This window comes from Pleurodeles waltl, chromosome 2_2 (assembly GCF_031143425.1).
Source record: "Pleurodeles waltl isolate 20211129_DDA chromosome 2_2, aPleWal1.hap1.20221129, whole genome shotgun sequence".
Lineage (NCBI taxonomy): Eukaryota > Metazoa > Chordata > Amphibia > Caudata > Salamandridae > Pleurodeles > Pleurodeles waltl.
The window spans coordinates 617,772,774-617,795,973 of NC_090439.1; the positions used below are offsets into that span (position 1 = coordinate 617,772,774).

At 44.0% G+C, this 23,200-nt stretch overlaps 1 protein-coding gene across 4 annotated transcripts in view; it reads right to left on the reverse strand.

The window, feature by feature from the left end:
• The window catches only part of ALKAL1 (ALK and LTK ligand 1), a 692,892-nt gene that overhangs the window by 73,474 nt on the left and 596,218 nt on the right, over window positions 1-23,200 (reverse strand). Inside the window, exon 6 of one of the 4 annotated variants that reach the window (XM_069220160.1) lies at window positions 1,879-2,877. The exons of the other annotated variants lie outside the window; for them this stretch is intronic. The gene's annotated coding sequence lies outside the window, so the exon portion shown is untranslated. Of the gene's footprint in view, window positions 1-1,878; window positions 2,878-23,200 lie in introns of those variants that run through there. 4 annotated transcript variants of the gene reach the window in all.

A 23,200-nucleotide genomic window follows, 5' to 3' on the forward strand; every position in this document is an offset into this window, starting at 1 on the left:
CGCTGTGTATATAATGGCACCGGAACACACCGACATTCCCACAAAACAGTGATGCACCATTTTGGACACAAATTGGTGCATCCCTGTATTGTAATGTACATGTAGGATTGTGTGGGCATTTGTCCCCACCGTTGTCATTTCATCCATCAGGGCCATTGTATCATCTGGATTGTGAGTAGGAATGCATGTGCTAGTCAATGTAGATTGTAAGCTAATTTACTGTACATACTCCACACATTGCTGACACTGATGGTCGCCTGTCTCATTTTAACAGCTGCCAACATGAATAACAACCACATCCGTGCCTTTCATAAGAGGGCAGTGCGCTATAGGCAGATATTGGCAGTGGAATCTGGGTTCAGGAGGATGACACACTGCTATCGCTCGGAGCGATCCACGGTGAGTGGTGGGATTTCAGACAAGGGGGACCCACACTACCCACACAGACTGGACCAAGCACCACAGCTGTGCAGGGACTCACAGCTGCCAACATGAATATTGCTCTAGCTGCTGCACTCACAAGTACCATCACATAGCCAACCACATCTGCTGCCATGGACATGAGTGCCATTACAGATATTCAGAGGGCTGAACAACAGATCCTCCAAAAGTTGGACTCCATTGAGAAGGAGGTAGCCAAGAATAGCAAGACCCTCAAGAATATAAAGAATAGACTGAAAAGGGCCAACATCTGAGTGGCATTATGTCACTCCTCCCAAGTTCACCCCCCTCCCTCCTCTTTTTCTAGGTTTTCTGTGGGTATTAGGGGGTTAGTTGTAGGTTAGTATAGGTTAATGGGTTAGTTAGGATAAGTAGGTTTGGAGGTGGGTTTTCCAATCTTAATGTTTTACTATGTGGGTGTGTGGGTGGGGGGTGATATTGGGGCTTGTATATGCTTATAAAAAATACAATAAAAAAAAGAAAAAACAAATATTTGTTTAGTTATAGTTAGTAAATGTTTAGTTTAGTGTTTGTTGTCCTGCATGTGTTCTGTGATATAAGGGGGGTGGAAGGGAGGGGTGAATGTTTAGAGTGTGTTGTGAAATGTGTAAGGTATGCGTAGCATAGAGCAGTTAAGGTCTGTTGTGGGTTATTTATAGTTAGGATAGGCTAGACTAGGATAGGTGTTACTTACTATTGTTTTATTGATTTAAATAATCATGATAAAAATTATTGGGTACTCCGTTACTTCATGTGTCACTTGCTTGGGTCTCAGGGACTTCCCATGGATGTACAGTGCAAATTGTGTGTTGTCCTGGGGAGTCCGTCCTGCATCCAAATCCCTCTCTTGACATGTTCAACATCTCCTTATAAATGAGCTGTCACATTGGCAGCTACAACACATCTACTTACATGTGCACCTGCCATCCAGTGTTCCTACCACTCAAGCTGACTATGTTGACTATGTATAGGACAGGATAGGTTTGTGAATTGAGCTGACATTACATGGGTTTTGATTTGGAATGTTTGGCACTGTGGAACATATTACAACAGCCTACATATCATTCCTGCTAAACTGAGCAGTGGCAATAATGGATGAGTTTGAGTCCCTCTGTTTCACACCAATGTGTTCTACTGGTACTCCCAGCTGACGATATTGCCCGATTACTGTTTCACACCCATTCTTGCAGTATGTAGTGGGTGTAGCATACATGTGTTCAACACATATCACATATTCAGTGATTTACTTGTAGGGGATGAGGCCAACATCGTCGTACAACATGTATGTACCATGTGCATAGATATGTGCCCACATATTCATGCACTCTTGTACTGACACTCTGTGACTTGAGACATGTTACACATGTCACAAACACTAGGCATAGTAGAAGTGTCACAAAACACATAAACATGCTGGTTGCGTGGGTGGTGTTTATTTACAAGTGTAACAGTGCTATACAATGTCCAGGTTTGTGACCCCATCCGTTGGATCCATCCAATTGGGACACTACACAATTCCAGGGTTGAGGGACATGTCATGGGACATGCTTGGGTAAAGTGTCTTTCAGTGCAGGAGAACATGAATTGCCAAATAGAAAGTTAGGGACAATAGCAGTCCATAGCAGAAAAGTCAACAGTGTGTTGAGGTGGAGGACATGTCTGTCAGAGTGCCAACACTGCATGATGTCAAGCACAGGACAAACATAAACACTGCCCATGTGGCATGGGCTGGTGCTACTGGGAACTCCTACAGATGAAGATAGAGGGGGCCACACACACCTCAGTGGTTGTGGATGTGGACTCCCAATTCCCGGCAGCTGCCATCGGAGGCACTACATATGTCATCACTGCAGCAAGGAGGTGATGTTGTTTTTTAAGTATAGCTGTAACATCCCTGTGGTAGACAGCCATGTATGCCCTGTGGGAGATCAGTTCCTGGTGCATTGAGTCCTTATTGTCCTCAGGCACACTGCTGACAGTTTGAGAGGGCAGTTGTTGTGGCCTCCCCCTCATGGCAGCAGCTATGTCCCTCAGATACTCCTGGACTCCACGCATTGGGGAGTGTGTGCGTCAGTTGGCTGCAGTCTGTTCTATTGCCGTAACCATGCACGCCCGCATACCCTCAAGGCTGGCTGCCATTGTTTGCATCCCCATCCGCACCTCCTTGGCCAGCTCCCACTGGACTCCTACCACTGTATTCTCAAAGCTGGTGCCTGTGTCCTCGGATTCCTCTGCCGTGTCGATGCTGGCAGGTCACACTCTTGGGGTGCTGAGTGGAGCCTGTGGGAGGTCTGCTAATTCAATACTCCTCCTTGCAACTGGAGGTGGTGTCATCATGCTCACAAAGACTTTTTGGAGGGTCTCTTTCCTGATAGTTGCCAGCTGGTCATCCAGGATACTCCAGGACAGGCAGATCCGCAGGAGAGCCATCACCCTCTGCAATGAGATGGTGTAAAATCAGTCTATCTGTGTTGTGGCAGTTGACATGTCACATCACTGACTTGATATTTGAGGATCATTGTCATAATAGGCCCATGTTGATGTAAATGTGGTGCAGCATGGTGCTGTGTAATAATGAGCAGTGCTGCACTGCTTTAGTTTGGTGACACAAGAATGCACTGTATGTAGGTGAATATGGGGCACCCCTGTGTTGTCCCCCATGCTGGTGCAAGATTCAGGTGCCAGAGTCATAGCAGGCATTCTTGCACCATTGTGCAAGGATGTATGTGATGAGGGGTACGACTGTTTATGTGCGTGAAAGTGTCCCTTCATGCACATTAACAATCACCAATGGCGCTTTGGCACTTCTGTGTGAACTGTAGAATGCAGCACACTCGGAAAAGCCAAATCGTCATTTACATATGATTGTTTATGTGCATGAAGGAACACCTTCACACTCATAAACAATAATTTCTGGCATTTTGCTCTTTCTATGCATGCTGCAGAATGCAGCACACATTGGAAAATCTGAAATGAAGGAGGTATAAATGTATTCCTCCTCGTTGCACCCTGCTAATGCCACCACTGGGGCTGGCGTCATAGGTTTGGCCCTACCTCAAGTTTACAGTATTCCATTTATCTGAGGTAGCATTGAAATTTAATGTGTGTGGCTGTGGCATGCCCACAGCAACACCAATTGCACCACCTTCCACGCACAGTCATGATCAGATGGCTATGTATTAACAAGGTGACATAATGCCAAAAAAAGCAGCTTAGCGCTACCTTGTCAATACTGCACAGTGCTTAGCGCCACAGGAGCATCACTGAAAGTGACGCTCCAGTGGCACTTGGGGCCTATTAGTTCCAATGGATTGTTACAGTACATCATAGCTGCAGTCTAAAGCCCTATGCCCAACCTGCATGTCACATGAATAGAAGCCCATTTTCCACTATTGAATGCATCATATCTTCTAAGTGTGTTGTCTATCCTTGTTGTGTCTTGACGGCCTCTTATCTTGTTCTACCCTCCCTTTGCATCCCTTTGCATGGTGAAGCCTTGCAATGTGTGTTGCTGTGCTTATGCCACACATGGCAATTTTCACCTGTCCCATTCTTACATGTTTCACTTACACCCACGCTGTGCTGAGACCTTGCACCACACCAGGGATGGCATATTAACAACACTGTGCTCTTGTTGCCATTAATGTCTCCTCATGTTGTCATTTGTGTTTGTGTGCTACTTTGCATAGCACTCATGGACCTGGCAGACTACTGTTTCAACACCTGTTGGTGTAGGTTGTTTACTTTACTAAACACCTTGGTCCTCCGCCTCAATGCAGCCCTCCTTGCACTATGATACATGAGTGCAGCATGGTGATAGTACAGCTCATGTGACAAAAGCACAAAGTTGAACCCAGGGTGGTGTGGCCCTGGGTGTCCATGCACAGCCCATGCACTTGGCATGGGCAGTGCAGGGTGTCCCATACCTTGGCCCTTTGCCCTTTACACTGCTTGATTTGAGGGGGGAGTGCAGCGTGTCCTGTTACACCCAATGCAGGCCACAACTGGCACTCACTCTATTTGATCCATCTATAATGCCTAGTAAATACCCCACAGAGCTACCATGTGCAGACATATTACCAACTGCCATCACAATGTGTGACTCATACTGCCAAGTACAATGGGTATACTCCACTGGCAGTCTTACCGACACCGGGCTTGTCCATGAACCATCCTCCACCCCTTGATGTGGAATTAACTGCCATTATGTGACAGCCCTAACCCATGTGTTGTATGTGTGTTTTTATTATGTGTCTGACATGGTTGTGTCCAAATAGTTGTTGGCTAAGCCTGTAACTAATGTTTGCTATCTATTGTACATATTTTCTGAAGTGGCAAATTTCATTTCGGCATCAAGATGTGTGGTTGAACACAACTTCAGTTTAGTTGGTCTGGGTAGTGGCATATTACCAGTGATACCAGTCCAGCCTGCTATTCCCCCAGCACATGTTGAGTTAATTTTTCCGTGCACCCAGGGGACACCCTGCCTGCATGGTGTAGGGATGGCTGCCTCATTTGGATGCGTTGTCTAAGTGTGGTGGTGCTACCGGCACATGACTGGGTACTGTTGGGACAGTTGCAATGACTAGTGTGCTGTGAGATGCAGCACATATGCGTTTGGGCAATGAGGTAAGGCTATTGCAAAATGTTACATCAAGGGACACCACAATGTAGTTACCCCAGAATTGTGTGGACTGACTACCTGGTCTCTGAGGTCATGGTCGTGTTAGTGATGTTGATGTGACTACATGCAAGGGATAATGTGATGTCACAACCAGTGGCACAGTGATTATACATGGCATCCACCCCATGTGCTGCATTTGTACATGTGGGCATTTAGGCCTGGTGTTCTTAATATGTCCAGGTTGTGTATGTTTCAATGATGCATGGCACTCCTGATGCGTAGGTACATGGGTAAGCTTACATTGGCGTAGTGAAACTTGCTTAATGTGCATTGTGTCCCTCTGTGGTCCTTTGACATACATTTTTTGTGAGCCCTATGTGCCTTCCCCTTCTTGCACTTGACATTTATGCATACATTTCCCTCTTGCAACTTACCCTGTGTTAGAAACAGGGTCTTTGGTTGGCAGTTAGGTTACTCCCTGTCCAAGCAAGAACCCTCACTCTAGTCAGGGTAAAGGATAATCCCCCTCAGTTAACCCCCACTCACCCCCTTCGTAGCTTGGCACAAGCAGGCAGACTTAACTTCAGAGTCTAAGTGTAAAGTATTTGTACCATCACACATAGTAACTCAGTGAAAACACTACAAAATGACCCAACACAGGTATAGAAAAATAGGTAATATTTATCGAAACAAAACAAGACCAAAATTACAAACATCCACCATATACAAGTCAAGTTATGAATTAAAAAGCAAAAAAGCGTCTTAAATCCTTAGAAAACAGAGCTAACACTGTTAGCGTGAAAAAGTACCTGGGTTGCGCCAAAATAACACTGTGTCGGAAAAGGCCAGCAATGTGTCGATTTCCCTTTCACAAGCGAGACCGTCGTTCCTCCTCTGTTCGGGTCCGCATGCATAATTTTTCCTCTACGCAGGACAGCGATGCATCGATCTGGACAAGCACTCGGGTCCGGGCAGGCTTTCTGCTGCACGGTATCAGCAAAATAGTGCTATGTGGGTTGCGACATTATCAGCCTCCATCATCCAGTGTTGCGTGTCGTTTCTCCAGCTGTGTGCGTCGATCTTCCAGCCGCGATGCAGGGAGAACATAGATTTCAGCCACGAAGCTGGCGGCGCGTCGTTTCTCAGCCGCGTTTTGGAAGGTGCGTCGAAGTTTTCCCCGCACAGCGGTCTGTGCGTGGATTTTCAGTCTTGGTCTGCCAGCTTCACCTTCCAAGGCCCCAGGAACTAGATGGGGCACCACTTGGCAGGGCAGGAGTCTCAGCAGAGAGTCCAGATGCTGGCAGGAGAAGTCTTTGATCACCCTGAGACTTCAACAACAGGAGGCAACTCAGGACAGTCCCTTGGAGATTTCTTCACAAGCAGGAATGCACAACAAATTCCAGTCTTTGTCCCCTTGCACAGGCAGAAGCAGCAACTGCAGGATAGTTCCACAAAGCACAATCTCAGGCAGTGCAGCACTTCTCCTCAGCTCTTCAGCTCTTCTCTAGGCAGAGGTTCCACTTGATGTCCAGAAGTGATCTAATTTCCAAGGGTTTGGGTGCCCTTCTTATACCCAGTGCTGCCTTTAAAGTAGGCCTACTTCAAAGGAAAGTCTCTCTTGTTTATGAAATCCTGCCTTGCCTAGGCCAGGCCCCAGACACACACCAGGGAGTTGGAGACTGCATTGTGTGAGGGCAGGCACAGCCCTTTCAGGTGTAAGTGACCACACCTCCCCTCCCTCCTGGCACAGATGGCTCATCAGGATATGCAGTCCACAACCCAGCTCCCTTTGTGTCACTGTCTAGAGAGAGGTGCAAACAGCCCAACTGTCAAACTAAACCAGACAAGGAATCCACAAACAGGCAGTGTCATAGAATGGTTTAAGCAAGAAAATACCTACTTTCCAAAAGTGACATTTTCAACCACACAATCTCAAAACCAACTTTACTAAAAAAAGTATTTTTAAATTGTGAGCTCAGAGACCCCAAACTCTACGTCTATCTGCTCCCAGAGGGAATCTACACTTTAATCATTTTTAAAGGCAGCCCACATGTTAACCTATGAGCGAGATAGGCCTTGCAACAGTGAAAAACAAATTTGGCAGTATTTCACTGTCAGGACACATAAACCACATTAGTATATGTCCTACCTTCCAGATACACTGCACCCTGCCCATGGCGCTACCTAGGGCCTACCTTAGGGGTGTCTTACATGTAAGAAAAGGGAAGGTTTAACCCTGACAAGTGGGTACGAGGCGAATTGGCAGTTTAAAAACTGCACACACAGACACTGCAGTGGCAGGTTTGAGACATGATTACAGTTCTACTAATGTGGGTGACACAACCAGTGCTGCAGGCCCAAAAGTAGCTTTTTATTTACAGGCCCTGGGAACCTCTAGTGCACTTTACTAGGGACTTAGTAGTAAATAAAATATGCCAATCATGGATAAACCAATCAACAATACAATTTACACAGAGAGCATATGCACTTTAGCACTGGTTAGCAGTGGTAAAGTGCTCAGAGTTCAAAAGCCAACAAAAATAGGTCAGAAAAAATAGGAGGCAGGATGCAAAAAGATTGGGGATGGCCCTGCAAAAAGGGCCAGGTCCAACACCCTGCATTTGTGGAGTTTCCTGGTATTCTGCGCTGTCCCATCCTTATAGCCCTGTGACGATTTCTTCTGGGATGACTGCTGCAACCATTTCCTCTATCTCATCCGTGTCCTCTTGCCATGCTGGACTCCCATCACCTGTTTGCAGTGCTGCCTTCCTGTTCTGTGCCATTTTTGACTTGGTCCTTCTCTTGAAGTCATGCCAGTGTTTCTTGCACTCAGTCACAGTTCTCCTAAACTCTGTCACACTGTTGTTCTTATCCACAATCTGCTGCCATATTGCCTCTCTCCTTTCAATTGGCAATTTGGAGGAGACGAAGAGTTGATTTTGATGCTCTGTCTCCTCTCTCACTAGTATAACATGCTCCTCTGCAATGAAACAACACTTCCTCTTTTTCTTCTCCCTCGCCTGGGTCTTGTCTGTGTCCTGCTGACTGGTTCCTGGTTGAATGGGGTCTCCCTGGGGTCTCTCCTGGCTTCTGGGATCCATTTTGGGGCTCCTTTGCAGTGTTTGCTCTGTTAGCGTCTGTTTTTCATGCTATTGCAGGCAAAAATTGTACATTTCCATTTTGCTACGTGTTTCCATGTCGTAAACCGGATTAGAGTCATTTTTCCTCCGTTAACGTCATATTGCCTTACGACAAGATGCAATGGTTAACATGGGAAAAAATGACTCTAAACATATTTAATGTCACCCAGCGTCAAAGTATAAATTTGATGCCCAAATGGCACCAAAAAATAGCACTAGTCAGCGCTAACCTTTTTGTCGCAAAACTGTGTTAGCGCAGTTTTCTGTCAAAAAGTATAAATCCTGGCCTTAGTTTGTAAAAGAGTAAGGCCCATATTTATACTTTTTGACGCAGTTGTGCGTCAAAAATGTTAACGCCGGCTAACGCCATTCCAAAGCGCCATGCAGGCGCCTTATTTATTGAATGATGTTAGCCGGCGCAGCTGACTGGTGTGCGTAAAAAAAAATGACTCACACCAGGCAGCGGCGGCGTAGGGATAAATGGAGCTTGGGCGTCAAAAAATGGGGCAAGTCAGGTCTGAGGCAAAATTTTGGCCTCAACCCGATTTGCGCCATTTATTTTGACGCCCAACCCCCATTGAAATGACTCCTGTCTTAGCAAAGACAGGAGTCATGCCCCCTTGCCCAATGGCCAAGCCCAGGGGACTTATGTCCCCTGGGCATGGTCATTGGGCATAGTGGCATGTAGGGGGGCACAAATCAGGCCCCCCATGCCACAAAAATATTACAAAAAAAATACTTACCTGAACTTACCTTTCCTTCCCTGGGATGGGTCCCTCCATCCTTGGGTGTCCTCCTGGGGTGGGCAAGGGTGGCAGGGGTGTCCCTGGGGGCATGGGAGGGCACCTCTGGGCTCCTTCTGAGCCCACAGGTCCCTTTACGCCTGCCCTGACCCAGGCGTTAAAAAACGGCGCCCATCAGGCTGGGCGCCGTTTTTTAAGGCCTGCCCCCTCCTGTGCGTCAAAATGACGTCACAGTATAAATAAGGCGCACAGGCCTTAAAGTCATTTTTTGGAAGGGAACGCCTACCTTGCATATAATTAAAGCAAGGCTGGTTCCCCCTTCTAAAAAATGACGCACATGGTGGAACTTTGACGCCCGCGGGTCGGACGTCAAAGTATAAATATGGGGCAGTGTTTGCGCCGATTGTGCGTCAAAAATTTTGACGCATGTTTGCCGCAAAGAGAGTATAAATATGCCCCTAAGTGCTAGGACCCAAACATTTGCTCAGAACCTGGCGTCCCTGCTGCAGAAGGTTGAGCTGCTGATACCAAGGCTGTGTATCAAAAACCAACTAAAAGAGGGGTTTGGAAAAAGGGAGATTTGGATAGAAAAATCCTGGTCCTGTGTATAGAGCTCCCAATACATGTACAAAAACAAGGTATACACAGTTCCACAACGTAAGTATAATCAGGAAAACCACATTGGGTCCTGATCTAAGGAAAAGATCGTAAAAAAGAGAGAAGAAAGAAGAAAGAAAGCCAGGTCCCTGGAAAATTAATTATTTTGGAACAAGAGCCCTCACTCACCAAAGGTGACATGCTTCATCCTCGGGCTTTGCTCCACGTCAGGCCGGCGCTGCAATGCCTGACGGGCCCCTCAAGGGGGGCTCTTTGCCGGAGATCTTTTGAGATATATGCCCGGTTTAGAAAGAATAGGGTATAGGATTGGAAAAATTCTATTTAAAAATAACTAGAGGTTAGGCAAATTTTATTAAATAATCCAACCACTGTCATGATTAAAACCAAAGAGCGGGGAGAGAAAAGAACAAGGTCTACGCTCCCCAAAATATTATTCACTTCCTCACTCAATTTGAGGTTAGGAATTGTACGCACAGGATCCCCTGTACGATTCACCAGAAGGTCAACATGTTTCTCGCTATTGATGTCCTATGGATCTAACGCGATTCTTCAGGACCTAAACTACCTAATCCTATGTGTAAATATAACCTATAATAAGGAATATTAGTACAATGCAGGGACCTGAAATGAGAAGAATAACAAACAAAAAGAATAACACATTATTCACATGCACAATATCAACAGCAATGTGCTCTGTGCAAATCCACACATAGGTGAAGTATGCCCACTGTGGATCAACGTGTAAATCAATGTGAAAATAATGATGAAATAAATGCTTACCCTCCTCATACTAGTGGATGGGCCGCATCAGGTAAAGCACCAAGTAACGGAGGTCCTACTGAGCTAAATGCGTGAGTTCAATTATCAGATTGTATTCAGGGAGAAAGACAAAAACAGTAATATCGGGAAGTTGAGGGATATAGCGTTTGCCAAACATTCACGTGTCCCATAATCAAATGTAGCAGGATGGTACACATATTCTGACTGACCAGGTTTTTAAAGTTCACTTAGCTGAGAAAACATCAAATAAACGTAAAATACGTGGTGTGCTGATTGCAGATGTTGACAGCATATATAAGGAATGTCATAGACACATATATGTATAAGTATATATAACGTGCTCAAAAACGCTGTAGCCAAGTATGCAGCGGCAGTGTCTACACACGAGTGTTCGTGGTGGGAAATGCCTGTAAACAACAAAGGACCAAATCAAAGGGTATATAACTGCCTTTTCCCAAAGTAACGTGAAATGATCCTAAGGATTCCCATCTAAACACCCAACAATATTACCATCCACTTACTTGGGACCTGTCCGAAGTTTGCGGCATCACCTGCCCCGTCTCGGTGTTCCTGGAATAGGAAAGAGCACCCGGTAGGCTGGGCTATATATCTTCAAGCCTCAGCATAGAAAGAGGACAGAAATGGCGGCCATCTTGTGTTAGGTCCAGCAGTGGGATAGAAATTAAAGAGGGACTCCATCATGTAAGCCCCAAAAAAAAAAAGGAAGAAAGGGGTCGGCCATCTTAGTGTTACAGAAAACCAATTTAAAAGACACAGAACTAAGGCTCAAATATATGTATCGGAAAAAAAAAAAAAAAAAAAAAAAAAAAAAAAAAAAAAAGAATGGGATTAAGAGGCAAATTGCTCAGACTTAAATAAGCATAAAATCTATGGAAAGAGATGGAATAGCCACAACCAGTAGTGAGTGTACTTAAACCTGGTCAAGAGATTCCTTAATCATGATCGATGCACAAAGTCTGTCCATGGTATGTCATCATTAAGTCCTATAATATGTGTCTTAAGTCGATAGACCCAACGTTGCTCTTTTTCAAAAAGGCGGTTTGTGGATTCTCTTTGGTCTCTGATGGTCTCAAGTATAACCCACCTGAGATCATTAGGGGTGTGATGTAAATCAATGTAATGTTTCGTCAATTTTGTGGAGGACCTCTGACATCTAATAGTACTGCGATGTTCATTTATCCGAATCTTGATCATCCTAGTGGTCATCCCTATGTATCGTAGTTTACACGGGCAAGTGATCATGTAGATACAATTCTTAGTACGGCAATTGGTATGTATCCTTAACTGCCAGGTATAGGGTTCTCCCAAATCTAATTCTTGGGTGGTAGTGGTAAGTGAACAAACATTACACCCACCACAAGGATGATGTCCCCTGACCCCCAGCCAACGTGTCTTTATCAATTCTCTAGGTTTTGGCACAACAGGTCTGGTATGGACTAGTAAATCTCTAATGTTTTGAGTTCTTTTGAAAGCAAAAAGAGGACGTTCTAGGGATTCTCCCGAACTGTTCAGGATACTCCAGTGTCTCAAAATGACCTTCTTGACACGGTTACTCAGAGGAGTAAAGGTAGTGACACATCTCAGTCTGGTTAGTGGTTCTCGGACATTGGTGGCTAGCAATGTATCCCTTGGGATATTCTTAGTTCTCTTCTTAGCCTGTTTTATAACAGAGTTGGGATAGTTCCGCTCTTTAAGTTTTTGACTCAAAATATCTGCCTGTGTATGAAAATCAGCCAAATCAGAACAGTTACGTCTTGTCCTTAAGAATTGGCCGAATGGAAGATTGTTCCTTAAGGATTTAGGGTGGTGACTGTCGTAGAGCAGGAGACTATTCCTGTCAGTGGGTTTGTGAAAGATGGATGAATGTAGTACTCCATCTGTAAGTATGATCCGTAGATCTAAAAAGGAAACTTCTTTGTCAGAATATTCAGCACTGAAGCGAAGATGCACATCAAGAGTATTAATCCACTGGATGAAGGCTTTAACTTGATCCACATCTCCTTTCCAAACCACTAGTATGTCGTCAATATAACGACGCCACAGTCTGATGTTGGAAAAGAAGGGTTGAGTAGGAACCAGTATGTTGTTTTGTTCGAAGGTGTACATATACAGACAAGCCAGACTCGGTGCAAAAGTGCTGCCCATAGATGTACCTTGTACCTGGTGATATAAGTTATCTTCAAATTGGAAGAAATTTTCTTTAAGGGCCAGGCTCGCACATTGCATTATAAAACTGATGGGGGTATTGCGAGTCCAGGGAGTGGACATCAATGTGTCTTGTACTGCTGTAAGTGTAGCTTCCTGGGGTATGTTAGTATATAGGGCTTCAACGTCAAGACAAATTAACATATCCGTTAAGCCTGTAGTGTTAATGTGATCTAAAAGGACGAGAGTATCCTTAGTGTCTTTTAGGAAAGTGGAAGTTTGTTGTACAATAGGTTTAAAGAAGAAATCGCAAAATTTAGAGAGAGGTTCCAACAGGGATCCTATCCCTGATACAATCGGTCGGCCTGGAGGGGGGGTGCCCTTATGAATTTTGGGGAGACAGTAGAAGTATGGCACCCTAGGTTTACAGGCATTTCCCACCACGAACACTCGTGTGTAGACACTGCCGCTGCATACTTGGCTACAGCGTTTTTGAGCACGTTATATATACTTATACATATATGTGTCTATGACATTCCTTATATATGCTGTCAACATCTGCAATCAGCACACCACGTATTTTACGTTTATTTGATGTTTTCTCAGCTAAGTGAACTTTAAAAACCTGGTCAGTCAGAATATGTGTACCATCCTGCTACATTTGATTATGGGACACGTGAATGTTTGGCAAACGCTATATCCCTCAACTTCCCGATATTACTGTTTTTGTCTTTCTCCCTGAATACAATCTGATAATTGAACTCACGCATTTAGCTCAGTAGGACCTCCGTTACTTGGTGCTTTACCTGATGCGGCCCATCCACTAGTATGAGGAGGGTAAGCATTTATTTCATCATTATTTTCACATTGATTTACACGTTGATCCACAGTGGGCATACTTCACCTATGTGTGGATTTGCACAGAGCACATTGCTGTTGATATTGTGCATGTGAATAATGTGTTATTCTTTTTGTTTGTTATTCTTCTCATTTCAGGTCCCTGCATTGTACTAATATTCCTTATTATAGGTTATATTTACACATAGGATTAGGTAGTTTAGGTCCTGAAGAATCGCGTTAGATCCATAGGACATCAATAGCGAGAAACATGTTGACCTTCTGGTGAATCGTACAGGGGATCCTGTGCGTACAATTCCTAACCTCAAATTGAGTGAGGAAGTGAATAATATTTTGGGGAGCGTAGACCTTGTTCTTTTCTCTCCCCGCTCTTTGGTTTTAATCATGACAGTGGTTGGATTATTTAATAAAATTTGCCTAACCTCTAGTTATTTTTAAATAGAATTTTTCCAATCCTATACCCTATTCTTTCTAAACCGGGCATATATCTCAAAAGATCTCCGGCAAAGAGCCCCCCTTGAGGGGCCCGTCAGGCATTGCAGCGCCGGCCTGACGTGGAGCAAAGCCCGAGGATGAAGCATGTCACCTTTGGTGAGTGAGGGCTCTTGTTCCAAAATAATTAATTTTCCAGGGACCTGGCTTTCTTTCTTCTTTCTTCTCTCTTTTTTACGATCTTTTCCTTAGATCAGGACCCAATGTGGTTTTCCTGATTATACTTACGTTGTGGAACTGTGTATACCTTGTTTTTGTACCAAGGCTGTGTAGCCTTGATGCCTCTTATGCATTTTAATATATAACTAGACATTCTGTGCCCCTCAGACTTATTCCTTCACGTTCCTATTCATTTCTGCTTTTTCCTTTACCACTGTTTTTCTTCTTTCTTTTCTTTCTTTCCCCCTTTTGTGTTTTTCTCTGTCTTGTTTTGAGTCAAAGTCTGATGACGAAAAATAAGGACCAGTGACCATAAATGTGTCCCATTGGGCATTACCTGCACTGTGTGTTGGAATGTTCACCAAAGTAATGCAAAGTTGCACTATGATCTACTTTGTACTACTTTGCATCAAGTGGACATTCCATTGGTGGTACATGGGTGTTCCCATGCAATTAATCATGGGTTTTGACAGAGATCACTATTTACTAACATTTGAGAATAGGGATTCATGCTTAACAAAATAAAGGTTTTTATTTCTTCCTATTTTACCAACTTTGCATGTATGCTACATTGTACAATACACATGCAAAAAGGATAGTTTTTATACTAAAAGGGCCCCCTTCTGTTATAAAACCTATTGTTTGGAGAACACATGCACCCTTCGCTATGGCTCAAGGGTGTGTGTATTAGCACAGGGCAGCCAAAAGTGCACCAGCGCAGGGGGAGAGAAAACATATGCCATTTCTTAGCGGAAATGGCACATTTTTTCTCTTTGCCTTTGACTCATGCAGTACAGTAACTTTGGTTCAGTGGAATGTGCTACTGTGCCATGTTCTGTATTATTTGGGCAATTACCTACAATGGCATATTTCGTGCTTGGGGCAGTACTTGTTTTTACTTTTATTCTGGGGTAGGGAGTCTCCAATTCTCCTCATTTGTGTGTCTGGGCTGGTTAGAATCCTAGAACTTTGATAGAGGCCATTTTGGCCATGGCACAGGATCCGGGGGCTGCACACTAGTTGATTCTAGGACACATGACCAAGGGGCCTGCATCTAGGTGTGCCGATCCACGGACACCTGCGGTAAGTGAGTGAGCTCCTGGCTGGCGCTCCTTTGTTTTTACTTGGAGCAATACTTGTTTTTACTTTTGTTCTGGGACAAGTGGGAGTCCTCAATTGTCCTCATTTGTGTGTCTGGGCCGGTCATAGCCCCAGGACTGTTATGCTGGCAATGGCCATTTTGGTAGTGCCACATGGCACCTGGGCTGTGCACAAGTTGATTCTAGTTCACATGACCATAGGGCATGAATTTAGGCAAATAGATGTGTGTACACAATGCTGGCATGCCAAAGGCATGCCTAAGGCAAGCCCGCCTGCTTCCGTCCACACCAGGACAACGGCAGGGGTCAGGGAGCCTGCTGGTTCCAGCAAAGGTAATATTAGGTCCATGATTTCCGGGAAGCAGTTGTTGGATCTATGTCTCCCAAGCAGGCAAGCCAGTAGTATTAAGTGTGACCCCATGGATATGGGGCATTTTTATTGTCCTGCCTAGAATTGGCACAATGTTTGGAAGAATTGGAATCAGGAGGAGGGCTTTCCAAAGGGTCGGAACAGGACTACCCTAAGGCCCTGTGGGGTAACCCAAACAGTTAAATGTGCGCTGCTGAATGTTCAATCTATGCCCCAACAAAGCATTGAAATAAATGATTTTGTTGAGGTGAACAGTGTGGGTTGTTTGCCACGAAGACATGGGTGAAGGAAGATTCAGGTCCGGACATGGTGACTGCAGTTCAGGAAGTATACAATATATTCAGGTTGGAAAGAGGGGATAAGAGGGGGGAGTGTTGGTGATTGTTTTTCATCAAGAGTTGGGGTACACTTTGGAGGCTAGGTGCACCAAGGCTAGAGAGGGCTGTGAGGTTGGGTCCTTTAGGTTTTATAAGAAGAATATGCTGCTTCTGTCCCGGCTACTGGTATATCACCCACCAGGTCCTAAAGCACTGTTCCTGGTTCACTGGGACCAAATAATGGGCCTTGACATAATGCATAATAATTATATATGTCTGGGGGATTTTAATCTTCATCTGGAATCAGACAAAGAGAGAGAAGCAAAGGTCTTTTTAGATTTTATGAACAATCAGGGGTTCTCCAAATCATGGAAGCAGCCATGCATACTGCAGGTCACACATTAGACTGAATGCTTATGAACAGTGACACATTACAATTTGGGAATTGTCTGCCCCTCAGCTGGTCAGATCACCTTGCAATATTATTCTTCTACTCAGTTAAGTCTGCAAGTGCCTCTATAAATGGGAGCAGTAGGATGATCAGGAAATGGGGAAGAATTTCAAGAGGGTAGGTAGAGGATAGGTTGGCTGGAACACTCTGGAAAGAAGGGTAGAAGCAAAAGCTCAGCACAGTGGTTCACAGAGGATCTGAAAATTGTCCAAAAACAGTGCCATAAACAAGAAAGAAGGTGAAGATTAGACCCTTGCCTGGAGGAAAAAATGATGCGTAAAGGCTGCTAAAGAAGTACAAGTCTGTTATAAGAGTTGCTATGACTGCTTTCTTTTCACAGAAAATCAGGAAGGCTATAAACATTCCATGTGAACTGTTTAAAACAGTAAAGGTGTTATCATCTCCTCCTTAACAATTGGATCTGGAGAACTCTGGAGTTTTGTGACTAAAGAGATGCATATTTTAGGGACAAAATTCTCACCATCTTTCTGGATTTTCCAGAGGTAAAAGAGCCCCAGAGGGAGGTATTTTTGGAAGATGAGGTAACCGAGCAATCTGAAGAGATTGTTTCTACTCTAATGCAAATGAGATCAGGCTCACCTGAGGCCCCTGCCCACCAGAGTAGTAGCAGAGGGATTAGAGACCATTTATGAGCAGTTGCTGGCTATGGGGAAATAACCACAGAGGTGGAAGGAAGATATTATTCCTCCCTTAAAAAAAAAGCAGAGTAGAGATGCTAGGGACTTTTAAGAATCTGTGACCCATATCTTTATTACCATCCCTGGCTAAAATCTTACAAAAACATCTGAATAAAAAAATGAGTCACCTTTCTAAGCAAAAATGATTGCTTAGATGCTTCACAGCATGGTTTTAGAAGTAACCATAGCACACAGTCTGCATTACTATCAACCTCCGATTACATACAGTGTCAGGTGGATCAGGGTGGCGTTGTTATGCTGGTATTGTTAGATCTATCTGCAGCATTTGACATCATATCACCATCTTTAGTGGTGAGTAGGCTGAGGCAGGACAGTCTGAGGGTCAAGGCTCTGCTACTACTGGATTCCTTTATTAGGAACAGGATAAATATTACAGTTGCAGAGATTTTAGAACCAGGCCATTCTAGCTGCCATGTGGTGTGCCGCAAGGCTTGTTCCTCAGTTCTACTTTGTTTAATCTGTATGTGACTCTGCAGGCACAATTGATAAAGTCCTGGAGATTTCAGGTGGCATCCTATGCAGATGACACACAAATTATTGTGCCGATTGGTAAGGACTGGACAGCAGTGGCTGCAAGATTTAGGTCCTACAGGATGGAGATCAGTAGCTGGATGAAAAAGAATTGGCTTGACAGAAATGGTAATAAAACAGAGACCTTGTTCTTCGGGATCACTGGCAGCCCTCCTACTGCCCACACTATAATGAGAAGTGGGTGGAGGAAGCCACATTAATGGCTCCCTCCATCAGAATGTTTTCCATAGTGTGAAGCGACATGCCAAGAAGGTGCAAGAGAGCACTCAAACTTTAAATTGAAATCCACACTCTCCCTAGCATCATAGATCCTTTTTCTAGCTCACACTTACTGCGCGGTGGTGATTTACTAGGTGAGCCACAGTATTTTTGCGATAGCTGCATTGTGTGTATTTTGCGAAAGTCCCAACATTTTGGATTCTTTTTACTGCAATTCCATTGTTTCCCATCTACACAATTTGGAATTCCACTCTCCAACGTCTTCAGGGGCCTGCCTAAGGGCAGCCTCTCAAAAAGTACTAGAGCTGACTCTTCACTTAGATGTGTAGAGGCAGTTGACTTCAAGCAGTACTATCAAAGCCACACCAAACACGACTAAATTGTGTTCACCACAGATTGTTATTTTACTGTTGTAGCCCATTTCCGCTACTTACTGATACCTTTTCTTGCTTAGAATGGATTCACTAAAAAGGCTTATCTTTCACTTTATTTTCAGGGGCTGAGGCTGCTACAGCACTGAAAGAGGTCTCAAGTTCACCCAATTTAACACCAGTACACTGTCAACTGGAAGATATTTCTGTTTGAATGACATGCTTCTTCCTCTTTGTGTATTTCCACCAGGAACACCATACTCTAGCCAAAGAGTCAAAATAATTGCTCAAATGACTACCTGAAAGTTGACTGTAGGACATGAAAGGAACCAAATGGATAAGTGATACATTGCCTGTCCATGTGCATAAGGCAGCTGCAGTTACTGCCAAGCAGAAACCAGAAAAGACAACAGGATCTCAGTTCAACCTGGTGAGTTGATTTGAAACAAGGCCACAGGTATAAGCTCCTGTGGCACAGACAGGTTTTTATGCCAGACGGAACCAGACGCTCCTGAAGAGGTGGCATGGTCAGTGTTTTTTCTTGAACAATTAAAATGGGGGTGTTATAAAGGATAGCAGTAGGTAGTGGTGAATGGAAAAGACTATCAGTGGTGATTCAGAAACAGACAGTACACATTGCTGTTGCCCTGAAAAGGAAGTCCTGGCACTAGAGATTCTGAGTCATTGCCATCTGGGAAGCCAATTCTTAGTAAGTTTCTTGAGCAGCAGGAAAGTAGATTTGATGCAAATACTGAAAAGTAGCAAATTCCAATTAGTTTCAGACAAGTATGTAAAAGATTTGTTATCTGAGCTGTACCTGTAAATGTGGGGGACAGTGGCAAGATGAAGGCTGGTCTTATTTACAAACATGGAGAATACTTACAAGTATGAAAAACTCCTAAAGGGAGGTCAAAGGAATGTGCAAAATCTTAATTGATTTGGCCTCCTACTCTCAGCCTAAAGACTGGAGGTCCTCCCAACTAAACCTAGATTGCACATATTACGACAAGAGAGAAATCCTCCTATATTATGGCAAACACTTGCCAGAGGTCAGGTTGAAACTGGCATATTACAAAATAATTCACTGTTCTCACTGGTCTCCCTATAAACTGAAACAGGCCATGAACTCTGGCCACTTAACTTGCTGAAAATGTCATGAAGTGGATAGTGGTATCATGCACATAGTGTGAGAATGCCAAAGCTGAGATCCTACTTGGCTGCCCTGTGGTTGAAAATAAAAGAAATCTCAGTAATTATGGGGGATTTGGGGAACTCAAAATGAATGCTAATTGACATCTCAGAATACCCAGAAATCACCGCACAGCGTGGTCTATTGGTTTGCCACAACTTTAGCAATTGGCAATTTGTGTCTTCTTCACTTTTAGAAAACTAGAATAGTCCCCACTGTTAAGTTATGGGTAAGGGACATGTTCCTCATGGTGTCCTATGAACAAGTTACGCACAGACTAGAGGATCCTGTGCCCATCTTTGGGAATATCTAGGGGGAATTTCTCCAAAGCCAGGAATGACCACTAAGCCCTTGGGGTGAGCACTTTAAGCAGCACGATGATAGGAAAATGATCTGAAAGGTCCATGTGGAGGAATGAGACTGCATGTTATAATACTGCCAGTTTTATTCGTGTTGTCACAATGTTCCTAGGTCTTGGAGAGGAGCCCAGAAGTGGCTGGCTTTATGTCCATTGTTTTTCATTAATGTTTCCTGTAAGAAATTGAGTTACTGGTTGAGAGAGATGGAAGCCCCACTGAGTCAACAACCACAATTGTTGTAAGGCCGAGCCACAAAAGTCATTAAATTAATCGGTGTTTACACATGTGGCAACTTGGCACAAAAGCAATTAGGCTTAACTAGGGGCAATATGTGAAGTATTTATAAGGGCACAAACAGTAATAAAGTGAAAATACAACACAAGAAAATTCCCAAATCAATTTAGAAAAATAGAGTAAGTTTCAATAAATAAAAGTTGACCAAAACAGCAAACATTCAATCAGTAGAACCGGAGACATGCTATTTCAAAATGTTAGGTAAGTATAGTGCCTTAAAGCACAAACCACCAATCAGGGTAATCTTGTCATCTTAGAGAGGGGAAAGTAACAAGTTCAGGCTGAATGTGATAGAGCATGGGCCACATACAGGGTCCAAGTTAGCCCACCTGAAAAAGTTACCTTCTCTAAGTCTGGGACGGAGAGTCCAGTTTGCAGTGGAGGAGACGGCGGTGAGCAGGGAGAGTGGTGTGGATGGTCATCACTAAAGCATAAAGAGAAGGCCTGGCATTGCTGATAGTCATCTCTGTAGTGCAAAAGGCAAGTCAAGCATCACATATGGATGCTGATGGGGCTTCACGTTGGTAGTCATCGCAGTTGTTGCTGTAGCGCAAAGTGGAGCTCTGGAGTTGCTGGCGGTTGCTTCAGCACAGAGTCAGGTTCACAGGAGCTTTGCATTGGAGGTCATCGCTGGCAGCAGGATTTCAGCAGTTGCCCAGTTGCAAAAAGCCAAAAAACTTAGAACTTCTCATTTCTTCAAAGGAGGACCTGAGGAGGTACATCTTGGGGATCAGGAGATCACTTAAGCAGAGGCCAGCAGGCCCACTGGCAGGTTCAGTTTCAGCATGTCTGCAGGCTAGTTGCAGGGAGGCCTCTGGAGCTTGTTGTGTCCCTGTAGCTCAGAACAAGAAGTCAGCTTACTGACACTTGGGGTCAATCAGCTAGCCGGGGATGAAGGAAGCAAGTCTAATCTTCCTTCTCAGACAACAGGGAAAGTATTAAGATGCAGGGCGGTCACCTATGGGATGAGGCAGGACTCATGAAACAAGGAAGTCCTTTGGCAGCAGCAGGGCAGTCCTCTGGGCAATAAGGCAAGCCTAAAAAAGCAGAGCAGTCAACTGGGGAACAACGCAGTACTTCTTCTGTATTGTCCACAGGTCAAGGAGTGTAGTGAAGAGTTGTTCTGAGGGGCTAATATTTAGGCTTCCCCCGGATCTGATTCTGGAAAGTTCCCATGCAAAAGCTTCAAGAAGTCTGGAATGACAAAAGACTAGTGCCAGGTTCCTTCTTGTGTGTGATTTTGTGTGTGTGCTGGAGGTTTCCCATTTGAAGTTTAAGTAGGGCAGGAAACAGCTCTGCCCTCAGTCATCCTGCCAATATCTAGTCCCCTTTTGTCTCCCTGTCTGGGGGGAATACACAAAGCCCAATAGCTAATCCATTCACAGTCATGTGATCCAGGACACTGGCAACAGGCACCAAATTGCTGGAACAAGTTAATGCCAACTTGCAAAAAATGGCATTTTTAGAATTCTGATTTAAGATCCAACCTTACCAATAAAGAGGATCTTTAATTACAATTCATTTGGGTCCCAGTATGAATGTTCTACCTCTTCCCCTTCAAAGGTTAACACTTATTAAATGTAATAAGGTACCCCAATGTTATCCTGCAGGAGAGGTAGGCCTTACAGTAATGAAAAATTAATTTAGGGGTTTTCAATACCAGGGCATGTAAAACTTAAAAACACATCCTACTTTAAAAATACTATGCATCCAGCCGTGTGGCTTGTCTAGGGCTTACCTTGAGGTGATTAATGTCTTAAAAAGGAAGGTTGTGGGACCGGCAAAAGGTTTATTTTGTCAGGTTGAATTGGCACTTTTAAAACTGCACCGCAGACTGCATTGGCAGGCCTGAGAAATGCTTTAAAGTGCTACTGTGGTGGATGGCACAATGAGTGCTGCAGGCCCACTAGTAGCATTTAATTTACAGGCCCTGAGCACATGCAGTACCATATACAAAGGATTTGTAAGGAAAATAAATGTGCCAATAAGATGAAACGCAATTTTACCAGATTTTCGGGAGAGAGCTCAAGCACTTTAGCAATGGTTAGCAGTAATACGGTGCACAGTTTCCTAACACTAACAATAATAAAAAAAACAGGAGGAGTGAAGGCAAAACATTTTGGGGTGACCTTCAGAGAGGGCTCAGTCCATAATTTCCATCACAGGTACAACATAGTCTAGGGGGAAGGGTTAGAGGGGTGGACGGAGGGAAGCAGGTGGGCATGAGGATATGAAAGATCATTACTGTGGCAAAGCATAAATCAGAGACCTAGTTAACTTATTTGGACATGGAGAGATTATTACCTAAAAGAACTCTGAGTGACAGCATACGTTTGATCATGAAGGAAACAATGGACCTACTTCAACCCTTCTGGCAAATGTATGATTCAAACATTCGAGAAATAGAGATAAGAATAGGGTGAGATACAGTGTCAAACACTATCAATAGGCCTAAGAAGATTAAAGTGACCAAGCTACTACAGTCAAGGAATGTATGGAGTTTATCTATGGCAGTGGCCAGAGCCGTCTCAGTGTTGTGTCTTGTCTGGAAACTGCATTGTGAGGAGTCTAATAAGGCATTGTATTCAAAGTAGCTAACCAATTGTATGTTAACATTTGTTTCTACAATTTTAAAGGGAAGATGAAAGAGAGATCTGCCATCAATTGATTAGCACTTTAGGGTCCATTAAAGGCTTTTCAGTAAGGCCATCAAAAGGAAATGCCTCCAGTTGGCAGGCACTGAGGACAAGGAGATATTTCATAGTGCTGTGAGTGTGGAGATGACAGGTTCACCCCCCAGAAAGAGGGGAATACCTGGAGGGCTGGGGCCCACCAGTGAGCCAGATTTCATGTTACTATGAAGTTTAGAAACTTCTGAATCTGTTGCAGGTTGCAACTTTTTCAATGAAGGGCTGCTGTAAGAAAAGAAATCAGTTTCAAAGTAAATAGCAGATTGTTCTGTTGCAGCTTGTTGGAATTTAGTTCGTATGTTGTGAATTTTCTAAATGAAGAAAGGTGACAGAGAATCACATAATGTGTAAGGGGCATGATCCTGCTTGTGCAAGTCCAGGATGAAGGAAGCTATTGATGATCAAGACAGTTGTTTGTGAAGAGTTTCAAGAATCATAATAACATTTGAAAGATAGTTGAGATAGTCTAATTAGCTTGTGGCAGGAATTAACTGCTGCTCTATAAACCTGTGTATCAGGCTATCTATTTCTGTTCTAGTAACATGCATTGTCTTTTGTCATCAAGCAAG